The sequence below is a fragment of the Oncorhynchus kisutch genome, linkage group LG7 (assembly GCF_002021735.2).
Source record: "Oncorhynchus kisutch isolate 150728-3 linkage group LG7, Okis_V2, whole genome shotgun sequence".
NCBI lineage: Eukaryota > Metazoa > Chordata > Actinopteri > Salmoniformes > Salmonidae > Oncorhynchus > Oncorhynchus kisutch.
The window spans coordinates 28,628,141-28,640,658 of NC_034180.2; positions in this window are offsets into that span (position 1 = coordinate 28,628,141).

A 12,518-nucleotide genomic window follows, 5' to 3' on the forward strand; every position below is an offset into this window, starting at 1 on the left:
AAGAAGAATCCTAGAGTGTCAGCTAAAAACTTACAGAAATCTCTGGAACATGCTAACATCTCTGTTGACGAGTCTACGATACGTAAAACACTAAACAAGAATGGTGTTCATGGGAGGACACCACGGAAGAAGCCACTGCTGTCCAAAAACAACATTGCTGCACGTCTGGTTTGCAAAAGTGCACCTGGATGTTCCACAGCGCTACTGGCAATATATTCTGTGGACAGATGAAGCTACAGTTGAGTTGTTTGGAAGGAACACACAACACTATTTGGAGAAAAAAGTCACAGCACACCAACATCAAAACCTCATCCCAACTGTAATGTATGGTGGAAGGGAGCATCATGGTTTGGGGCTGCTTGGCTGCCTCAGGGCCAGGACAGCTTGCTCTCATCGACGGGAAAATAAATTCTCAAGTTTATCAAGACATTTTGCGGGAGAATGTTAGGCTATCTGTCTGCCAATTGAAGCTCAACAGAAGTTGGGTGATGCAACAGGACAATGACAGAAGTAAATCAACAACAGAAAGGCTTCAACAGAATAAAATACATATTCTGGAGTGGCCCAGCCAGAGTCCTGACCTCTACCAGATTGAGATGTTGTGGCATGACCTCGAGAGCAGTTCACACCTGACATCCCAAGAATATTGCTGAACTGAAACCGTTTAGTAAAGAGGAATCGTCCAAAATTCCTCCTGGCCGTTGTGCAGGTCTGATCCGCAACTACAGAAAACATTTGGTTGAGGTTATTGCTGCCAAAGGAGGGTCAACCAGTTATTAAATCCTACTTTTTCCACCCTGCACTGTGAATGTTTACACGGTGTGTTCAATGAAGACATTAACTTATAATTGTGTGTTGTTAGTTTAAGCAGACTGTCTACTGTTGTGACCTAGATGAAGATCAGATCAAATGTTATGACCAATTAATACAGAAGTCCAGGTATTTTCAAAGGTTTCACATACTTTTTCTTGCCACTGTATATATGAACGTTGCTTCCCAACATATACAGTTCCTAGTGTATTAACTTATATCCTATTGCGTGCAGAGTAATAGGAAGTGTAATTAACATGAGATGACTTCAATGGCCAAGTCTGCTGAAAGAGATCTGTGGCTTAGGGTGGGTGTGACTGCATGGGGGGGCAACACTGCTAGGGAAAATAATCACCAATACAATGCATATTGGGGACCAGAAACTTGTTTGTTGATCTTTCTGGGGGGTTTTCTACCTTGAGTATTGGTGGAGTTGTTGAGTGCCAGACCTAATCGTGTTGATCTTTTAATCCACCCTCTTTTAACCTCCTGACCCTTATCCTGTTTAGTTCAATCAGCTGAGATGCAGTACCTTACAAGTCCACTACCCCACCTAGTTCTAACAAAATGGACCACCTATTCTATCCTGCCAAACCTGTGTAGTTAATCAAGATTTGTGAGAGCCTGCCTAGTAAGTGTTGGCTAGCACTCTGTTCCTTCCTTGAGTGATTCCAGACCCCTGCTGATTCTACCATTCATGACACCCACAGACAAAGATGGCATCCAACAGGATCAACTCTAAAAAATAACCCCCATGCTTAGCTCTAATATTTATGGGTGGTTTAGGAATGCTTTGTCACTGCCTTTTTTTAATAAGCCAATTTTACACACCACCAAACCCCTTTAGTGGGGATATTTTGTGCCTGTGTTGAGTCACAAAAGTGCTTGTGGTTACGTTGTCTGGTCGCACAGCTGTGCCTGTTTGTCTCCTTATCTGGGTTGACTGGGGGGTCCCCATTCTCTCACACTTTCCACTCCTCTCTGTACCCACTTTGAAGTTATCCACTATCAGTTTGTTGTGAGAGTTGGTATTGTTTTCTATTCATTTTGTTGTTGTTAATTCCCACTGTCCCCTAATGGAGAGCCTATTCCCTGTATTTTAAAGTGTGCTGTACATGAGTTAAAAAAAAAAGTGAAATACATTCTTTAGACAAAACAGGTGAAAGTGGCAAAGTGTGTGACTCCTGTGTAGGCTATGCACTAACACAGTGTGATTAACCCTTCGCCGTTGCTCTTATTTTTAGTCTACACAAAACTATTGATAAGATATTGGCTGTGTTCGAGAGCATCAGAACTGTGATGTATCATGGGTAAATTGTGACTTACCTACAAATACTATGGAGTAGTTATTTATGATGCTAGGGGATTTCTAGATCAGTCAGTCTCGACTTTAAATTTGGCCAATGTGCCGACTGTCCATAGGATTACCGTCGCAGCACACAGTATGTCATTTGTATTCGGTTGCCATCTAGTGATCTAAAGCTCAAATTGCACCAAACAACAATTGGAAAATTACTTTCAGCAAGAATACACACTTTATTCAGAAATCATCACTACAAAGGAAAAATTGACAAAGCAGACTAATGGGAAAAATAGATGATCTAGCTCTTTATTTTTTAACCTCATATCAAGAAAAACATCTGAATAATAATAACTACTAAGAATAAAAATACAATGATAACCATTAATAAAATGACATCTCTACTAATGAAATAATGATTTGATACTGTTTCAAATTGATCTATTGTATATTGTCCTGGGCAGAGGTTGGAAACAGAGGATACAGTGTGACTGAAAACACCGCTCCCTTCATTCCAATTGGCTGGAATCATCAGAGTTTGGGAGGAAGAGCACCAGTTCATGTAAAGGCCTGCCCAGCAGGCCAATAGTCTTTGGGCATGTTATTGCCCTGCTCAGCTCCACACTTACAAAGAGGCAATGGGCTGTTTGCATTCCTCACTCACACAGAGGGACTTGTGGGGATGTGCATGGTGACAAGCATCCAGAATGGTAGAGATTGAGGATAATGATACACAGTACACAGCACTGGGAGGAAGTTATAGTGACTCCAGCTATAAAGTTGACAACATATCCAGAGTGAGTGAACATATCTACTACTAATCATTAGGACTGGTACGATACCAGTATCGCGATACTTGTTAGGAGGGTGGCAAGGGGAAAATACACCAAGCAAATTTCACTCCTTTAGGAAAGCAGCCTTAATTGTGGAAACAAACATTACATTACAAACAAACATTATGTTGTCACCCAGAGTCACATTGATTTATTTCCCAAGCTAAAGCACATATTTTCGTGAGATACTTGTATCGTCCCGGTCCAATTAATCATGAATGTGAGTGTCTCGTATGTAAATATGAGTGTGTGTGTGTCTTGCAGTGTTTGTAGTTGTGTTCAGAATTTTGTGTGCGAGTGTGCATGGAGTCCATAGCTATGTGAAAGCAGGCCCTTGTCAAAGTCTCTAGGTGACAGCAGGTTGTCTTTGGAGGAGGGGTTTAGGAGATGCCAACACAGCATCAAGAGATCCAGCCAATCAGGAGAGGTCAAAAAGTCATAGCTACCTGTGGGTCAAAGGTGAGGGTGGAGCCAAGACCATATTGCCTGGGAGGCTGAGTTTGAGGCTGTGGAGTGTGGGGGAACAGGGTTAGGGCAAGGGTGTGAGCGAGTATTTTGAGCATCAGCTCAGGGGTTGTCAGAGGGGACATGCTCTTCAAAGCCCTCACTCTCCCTGACCAGTGCCCTCCTTATAGCGCTGGCTGTCCTCTGAGGCAAACCAGCTTACTGTTGCAGTTCTTACAGCTGACGTCTCGCACCATGTGTCTGCCCATCAGCATCACGCAATCCTGTACCCGGCTGTACTGCAAGTTCACCATCTAACAGATAATGAATAATAATGCTAGGTTATTACACAGTCATAACATGGTAATAAACATGTGTTTTCTAGGTGTGTTACTTCTGCCTATTGTGGAAATGAGTTTTCTAGGGGTCACGTGTAGTGTAACTTTCTGTGTAAATTATGTGAGTGCACTTGCTAAACATAGTGAGCCTGGCAAAAAAGTGATTTTTAAAAAGTGATTGAGTGTTGAGCGTAAAAGGTGTTTTCATTGGACTATTTCACTCCAGGGGTGGAAATACCAACATGAAAACATGTCTCTGAAAAGTGCTCCAGAGTGGCGCGAAGGTTTACCTTCCAACAGGAAAACGACCCTAAGCACACAGCCAAGACAACACAGGAGTGGCTTTCAGACAAGTCTCTGAATGTTCTTGAGTGGCCCAGCCAGAGCCTGGACTTGAACCCAATCGAACATCACTGGAGAGACCTGAAAATAGCCTTGCAGCAACTCTCCCCATCCAACTTGACAGAGCTTGAGAGGATCTGCAGAGAAGAAGGGGAGAAACTCCCCAAATACAGGTGTGCCAAGCTTTGTGTGTCATACCCAAGAAGACTCCAGGCTGTAATTGCTGCCAAAGGTGCTTCAACAAAGTACTGAGTAAAGGGTCTGAATACTTATGTAAATGTAATATTCTGTTTTATATTTTTAAACAATTAACCAGAATGTCTAAAAACCTCTTTTGCTTTGTCATTATGGGGTATTGTATGTCGATTGACAAGGGGAAAAAAATGTTTCATCATTTTAGAAGAAGGCCATAACCTAACGAAATGTGGAAAAAGTCAAGTGGTCTGAATACTTTCCAAAGGCACTGTAGATGGATGGGGTTATCTCAATACTGTGCTCTGCATGTACTGTAAATGCATTGTGTAATATTAGTCAAATGGATTTCCAACATTTCCAGTTTGCCAGATTATCAATGTCGTTATATTTAGCTTACAAGTGCGAAGTCTTCGTGTCAACAGTAAATCTATTTTAGTTTTATGTAAACATTCTAAATTATGCAAATGTTTCTTTCTCATTTCTCATAGCGACTGGAATGAGCTGCAAAAAACACTCAAACTGGACAGTTATATGTCCATCTCTTCATTCAATGACTCAATCATGGACACTCTCACTGACAGTTGTGGCTGCTTCACGTGATGTATTGTTGTCTCTACCTTATTTCCCTTTGTGCTGTTGTGTGTGCCCAATAATGTTTGTGCCATGTTTTCTTTTGCCATTTGGTAGGCCGTCATTGTAAATAACAATTTGTTCTTAACTGACTTGCCTAGTTAAATAAATGTTAAATCAAATAAAACAGCACAACTTTTATCTCTGCTCATCAATCCAAGCACTTAGACCTCACTACAGTGTCAAAACATTGTATTGAGCCGAACCCAAAGAGTGTGTTGTTTTTTATAGGACTCACTGGTGGTGGCACTCCTTCCTGACCAGCCTCTTCATGGCAGTCTACCTGTTGGTCTACGACATGCACTACTTCTTCTCCAAGCGGCAGATCATCAGCCACCACCATCACCTACTTCCCCATTGTCATGTCACTCATATTCTTCTTCTTCACAAGGGAGTCAACGACAGTGCCACACTATGCAAGGCTAGACTCTGTAACAGGTTTTTGCGTAGGAGCTCGAACAAATGGGGTATCTCCCGATTTTCACTGTAACAAACACAGTGCTGGAGCTTTTGGCAGACTTTTGTCAATTCATCTGCAGTTTCCAGCCACCTTTCTCAATAGGAATTTTATCCGCCTTCAATAAATATAAATTTGTGGTGCTGTAATAGCGAGCCGAGCAAGTTGAAAATATTGATGCCAGGGATATTGTTGGTGTCTGTGTGCTCCTGAAGGGCTGTGGCCCTGTCTGCTCTTTCATTAGTTTTGTGTTTTTATTCATTTATCTCTGGTAACCTCCTACCTTAGCGGCATGAGGTATGTTTGGTGTCTAATTGTTAAAATCATCCCAGTGTTGAGATGAAACACCTGTGTGTTGCAAAGCCACATGCTCTAAGTCCTCTGCTCTACCTAGGTGTTTTAATGGGCTGATGTAGGTAATACTAATATATAGAGAACCATTGTAAATGTATTTTCTCTTTTTTGCTTTTTGCCTTTTCATGCCATTGTTTACTACTTCAATGCCCTTAAATCTGTAATTTGAAGCATACATAAAACATGTTTCACTATATTACATATTCAACAATAAACATATTACACAACACCTTACAAGGGTATCTGTGATGATTCTTGCCATCCAATTATGTTTGACGGCTATCTCTCAAATCAAATCAAATCAATTTTTATTTGTCACATACACATGTTTAGCAGATGTTAATGCGAGTGTAGTGAAATGCTTGTGCTTCTAGTTCCGACAATGCAGTAATAACCAACAAGTAATCTAGCTAACAATTCCAAAACTACTACCTTATAGACACAAGTGTAAGGGGATAAAGAATATGTACATAAAGATATATGAATGAGTGATGGTACAGAGCGGCATAGGCAAGATACAGTAGATGGTATTGAGTGCAGTATATACATATGAGATGAGTATGTAAACAAAGTGGCATAGTTAAAGTGGCTAGTGATACATGTATTACATAAAGATGCAGTAGATGATATAGAGTACAGTATATACATATACATATGAGATGAATAATGTAGGGTATGTAACATTATATTAGGTAGCATTGTTTAAAGTGGCGAGTGATATATTTTACATAATTTCCCATCAATTCCCATTATTAAAGTGGCTGGAGTTGAGTCAGTGTGTTGGCAGCAGCCACTCAATGTTAGTGGTGGCTGTTTAACAGTCTGATGGCCTTGAGATAGAAGCTGTTTTTCAGTCTCTCGGTCCCAGCTTTGATGCACCTGTACTGCCCTCGCCTTCTGGATGATAGCGGGGTGAACAGGCAGTGGCTCGGGTGGTTGTTGTCCTTGATGATCTTTATGGCCTTCCTGTGACATCGGGTGGTGTAGGTGTCCTGGAGGGCAGGTAGTTTGCCCCCGGTGATGCGTTGTGCAGACCTCACTACCCTCTGGAGAGCCTTACGGTTGTGGGCGGAGCAGTTGCCATACCAGGCGGTGATACAGCCCGACAGGATGCTCTCGATTGTGCATCTGTAGAAGTTTGCTTTAGGTGACAAGTCAAATTTCTTCAGCCTCCTGAGGTTGAAGAGGCGCTGCTGCGCCTTCTTCACGATGCTGTCTGTGTGGGTGGACCAATTCAGTTTGTCTGTGATGTGTACGCCGAGGAACTTAAAACTTACTACCCTCTCCACTACTGTTCCATCGATGTGGATAGGGGGGTGTTCCCTCTGCTGTTTCCTGAAGTCCACAATCATCTCCTTAGTTTTGTTGACGTTGAGTGTGAGGTTATTTTCCTGACACCACACTCCGAGGGCCCTCACCTCCTCCCTGTAGGCCGTCTCGTCGTTGTTGGTAATCAAGCCTACCACTGTTGTGTCGTCCGCAAACTTGATGATTGAGTTGGAGGCGTGCGTGGCCTTGTGGGGCCCCAGTGTTGAGGATCAGTGGGGTGGAAATGTTGTTGCCTACCCTCACCACCTGGGGGCAGCCCGTCAGGAAGTCCAGTACCCAGTTGCACAGGGCGGGGTCGAGACCCAGGGTCTCGAGCTTGATGACGAGCTTGGAGGGCACTATGGTGTTAAATGCCGAGCTGTAGTCGATGAACAGCATTCTCACATAGGTATTCCTCTTGTCCAGATGGGTTAGGGCAGTGTGCAGTGTGGTTGAGATTGCATCGTCTGTGGACCTATTTGGGCGGTAAGCAAATTGGAGTGGGTCTAGGGTGTCAGGTAGGGTGGAGGTGATATGGTCCTTGACTAGTCTCTCAAAGCACTTCATGATGACGGAAGTGAGTGCTACGGGGCGGTAGTCGTTTAGCTCAGTTACCTTAGCTTTCTTGGGAACAGGAACAATGGTGGCCCTCTTGAAACATGTGGGAACAACAGACTGGGATAGGGATTGATTGAATATGTCCGTAAACACACCAGCCAGCTGGTCTGCGCATGCTCTGAGGGCGTGGTCAATTTAGTTTTATACGTTTAGGTTTTCAGCACTCAAGTCCACTTTACATGCATACTTAATACACATCCAAGGTTGACGAGTGCTAAACTTTTTAAAAAGGGGAGACGTTTACCAATCATAGTCTAGCCCAAAACCTGTTTCAGCATGTACAATTTATACATACATCATCTTAGCAAACATTTCAAAATGCAACATATTACTGAACAAAAATATAAACACAAAATGTAAAGTGTCCCATGTTTCATGAGCTAAAATAAAAAGATTCCAGAAATATTCCATACAATTCATAAAGCTTATTTCTCTCCAATTTTGTGCACAAATTTGTTTACATCCCTGTTAGTGAGCATTTCTCCTTTGCCAAGAGAATCCATCCACCTGACAGGTGTGGCATATGATTCAACAGCATGATCATTACACATGTGCACCTTGTGCTAGGGACAATAAAAGGCCAGTCTAAAATGTGCAGTTTTGTCACACAAGACAATGCCACAGATGTGGCAAGTTTTGAGGGAGTGTGCAATTGGCATGCTGACTGCAGAAATGTCCACCAGAGCTGTTGCCAGAGAATTTCATGTTAATTTCTCTACCATAAGCTGCCTCCAATGTCGTACCAACCTCACAACCGCGGATCACGCCAGTCCAGAACCTCCACATCCGGGTTCTTCACCTTCCGGATCGTCTGAGACCAACCACCCAGAAAACTGATGAAACTGAGGAGTATTTCTGTCTGTAGTAAAGCTATTTTTCTGGCGAAAAACACTTTTTGATTGGCTGGGGCTGGTTTCCCAGTGGGTGGGCCTATGCCCTCCCAGGCCTACCCATGGCTGCGCCCATGCCCAGTCACGTGAAATCCATAGATTAGAGCTTTGCATTTATATTTTTGTTCAGTATTGGATAAGATTGAATCCAATGTTCAGAGATGGAGAACTCTCCCTATTTCTATCTTAGGTAGGGCCCACTTAATAAAAATGAATATATTAACAAGGTTGATGTATTTATTCCAAGCTTTACCCATTTGAATTCCATCCACAAATGGCTAACTCTCCAACTTTATTTGGAATGGAAAGACGTCAAGAGTCAAATTGAATGTTTTACACCTACATCATATGAAAATGCGTTACTGGGCCGCACAACTGCGCTCATTTAAACACTGGACAGCAGACTATTTTTTGCTGGGAGGAGTATTGAAGCCATACATGTAATACCCTATGATTTAAAATATATTCACTGCTTTGGGTCCAAGGCATTAAAGAAAAAACTGACAATCCAATGATTTTCAATTCGTATTTGGGAAAAGGTGCATAAATTCATGAAATGGAAGAAACCAATATCGCCAGGCACCCATATTTACACAACCTTAGCTCCAGCATTTAATGGCATTAAGTCCTGGTTCCAACGTGGAATCACGAATTTTGAGCATATGTATTATAATGGCTCTCTACTGTCATTCAATCAATTGCAAGAAAAATATGAGTTATCCAAGACCAATTTCTTTAAATTCAGACAACTAAGAAATATTAGTCAATCGCTTCAAAAGAATCTGGATGGACCTAAAGCCTAAAATGGACCTAAAATACTGAAAGAAGCTGCAACGCCAAAGAAGTTCATTGCCATGATATTGGTTAAATGCATTTCTACTTGATAGCTCAGAAAACAGATCTCAAAGAAGAAATTGATGAGAACTATTGGTCACAGATATGTGAAAATGTTCCTATTTTCTCCTACAACCTTACACGTAAATTATTGCAAATCAAGATAATCCATAGGACGTACTACACTCCTGCCAGAATACATATAATGCACCCAGAAATATAATATCTTTTGGAGATGCAATTTTTTTTAAGGAACCCTATTTTAATGCTGTGGTCCTGTGACAAACCGACATCACTTTGGGATAATGTCTGTGCAATCACATCATTGTGTCTAGGAATTTATATCCATTCATCTCCACAAATATGTCTGTTGGGAAATATATACATTGTTTTGTAACTTAGGTCAAATTGCTGCAAAAAAGGGTATAGCTATCAATTGGAAAGCATCATACTAACAGTCAATAACAAACTGGAGGGCTGAACCAGCAAAAAAAAACAAGTTGGATAAAATCTGGAAACCATACATTGAACATCTTGAGGAGTGTGACATTTCTCAACACTCTTAATCATGTTTGAATTTGATATTTAATATTGAGTTGCACACCCTTTTTTGCCCTCAGAACAGCCTCAATTCATCAGGACATGGACTATACTGTACACGGTGTCTAATGCATTCCACAGGGATGCTGACCCATGTTGACTCCAATGCAGTTGTGTCAAGTTGGCTGGATGTCCTTTGGATGGTGAACCATTCTTGAAACACACTGGAATCTATTGAGCTTGGAAAAATCCAGCAGCATTGCATTTCTTGACACAAACCAGTGCGCCTGGCACCTACTACCATACCCTGTTCAAAGACCCCTACATTTTTTGTCTTGCCCATTTACCCTCTGAATGGTACACATACGTACACAATCCATGTCTTAATTGTCTCAAGGCTATATGTAAAAAAAATCAATCTTTTAAAAATCCATCTTTACTCTGACTCCTCCCCTTCATCTACACTGATTTAACATCAATGAGGGATAATAGCTTTCACCTGGATAGCCTATCTCATTGAAAGAGCAGCCTATAGGGACGAGGTCACAGACCTGACCGTGTGGTGCAAGGACAACAACCTCTCCCTCAATGTGATCAAGACAAAGGAGATGATTGTGGACGACAGGAAAAGGAGGACGGAGCACGCCCCCATTTTCATCGACGGTGCTGTAGCGGAGCAGGTTGAGAGCTTTCAGTTCCTTGGCGTCCACAACACCAACAAACTATCATGGTCCAAGCACACCAAGACTGTCGTGAAGAGGGCACGACAAAACCTATTCCCCCTCAGGAGACTGAAAAGATTTAGCATGGGTCCTCAGATCCTCAAAAGGCTTTACAGCTGCACCATCGAGAGCATCCTGACTAGTTGCATCACTGCCTGGTATGGCAACTGCTCTGCCTCCGACCGCAAGGCACTACAGAGGGTAATGCATACGGTCCAGTGCATCACTGGGGCCAAGCTTCCTGCCATCCAGGACCTCTATACCAAGCTGTGTCAGAGGGAGGCCCTAAAAATTGTAAAATACTCCAGCCACCCTAATCATAGACTGTTTTCTCTGCTATCGCATGGCAAGCGGTACCGGAGCACCAAGTCTAAGAGGTTTCTAAACAGCTTCTACCCCCAAGCCAAAAGACTCCTGAACATCTAATCAGATGGCTACCCAGACTATTTGCATTGCCCCCCTCTCCTCTTCTACGCTGCTGCTACTCTCTTTTGTTATCTATGTATAGTCACTTTAATAACTCTACCTACATGTACATATTACCTCAATTACCTCGACACCGGTGCCCTGCACATTGACTCTGTACTGGTACTCCCTGTATATAGCCCCGCTATTGTTATTTTACTGCTGCTCTTTAATTATTTGTTCATCTTATTTTTAGGTATTTTCTTAAAACTTAATTGTTGATTAAAGGCTTGTAAGTAAGCATTTCACTGCAAGGCCTACTACACCTGTTGTATTCGGCGCGTATGACAAATACAATTTGATTTGATTTTATGTGTTTTTAATGTTTTGTATACTCATTAGCTGTTTTCGAATACCATACTAGCTTCTGGGCCGATTCAAGGTAGGGGTGGTATACAAAAGATAGCCCTATTTGGTAAAAGACCAAGTCCATATTATGGCAAGAACAGCTCAAATAAACAAAGAGAAACAAAGAGAAACAACAGTCCATCATTACGTTAAGACATGAAAGTTTCCTCAAGTGCAGTCGCAAAAACCATCAAGCGCTCTGATGAAATTGGCTCTCATGAGGACTGCCACAGGAAAGGATGACCCAGAGTTCCCTTTGCTGCAGAGGATAAATGCATTAGAACTACCAGCCTCAGAAATTGGAGCCCAAATTAATTCTTCACAGAGTTCAAGTAAAAGACACATCTCAACATCAACTGTTCAGAGGAGACTGTGTGTATCAGGCCTTCATGGTTGAATTGCTGCAAAGAAACCACTACTAAGGGACACCAATAAGAAGAAGAGTCTTGCATGGGCCAAGAAACATGAGCAACAGACATTAGACCAGTGGAAATCTGTCCTTTGGTCTGATGAGTCCAAATGTTAGATTTTTGGTTCCAACCGCTGTGTCTTTGTGAGATGCAGAGTAGGTGAGCGGATGTGTGGTTCCTACCGTGAAGCATGTAGGAGAAGGTGTGATGTTGTGGGGGTACTTTGCTGGTGACACTGTCAGTGATTTATTTAGAATTCAAGGCACACTTAACCAGCATGGCTACCACAGCATTCTGCAGCGATACCCCATCCCATCTGGTTTGCGCTTATTTGGACTATCTGTGTAAGGGCTATTTGACCAAGGATAGTAATGGATGGAGTGCTGCGTCAGATGATCTGGCCTCCACAATCACCTAACCTCAACCCAATTGAGATGGTTTGGGATGAGTTGGACCACAGATTGAAGGAAAAGCAGCCAACAAGTGCTTAGCATATGTAGGAACTCCTTCAAGACTGTTGGAACAGCCTTCCAGGTGAAGCTGGTTGAGAGAATGCCAAGAGTGTGCAAAGCTGTCATCAAGGCAAAGGGTGGCTACTTCGAAGAATCTAAAATCTAAAATCTATCAAATATATTTACATTTGTTTAACAATTTTTTGGGTTACTACATGATTCCATGTG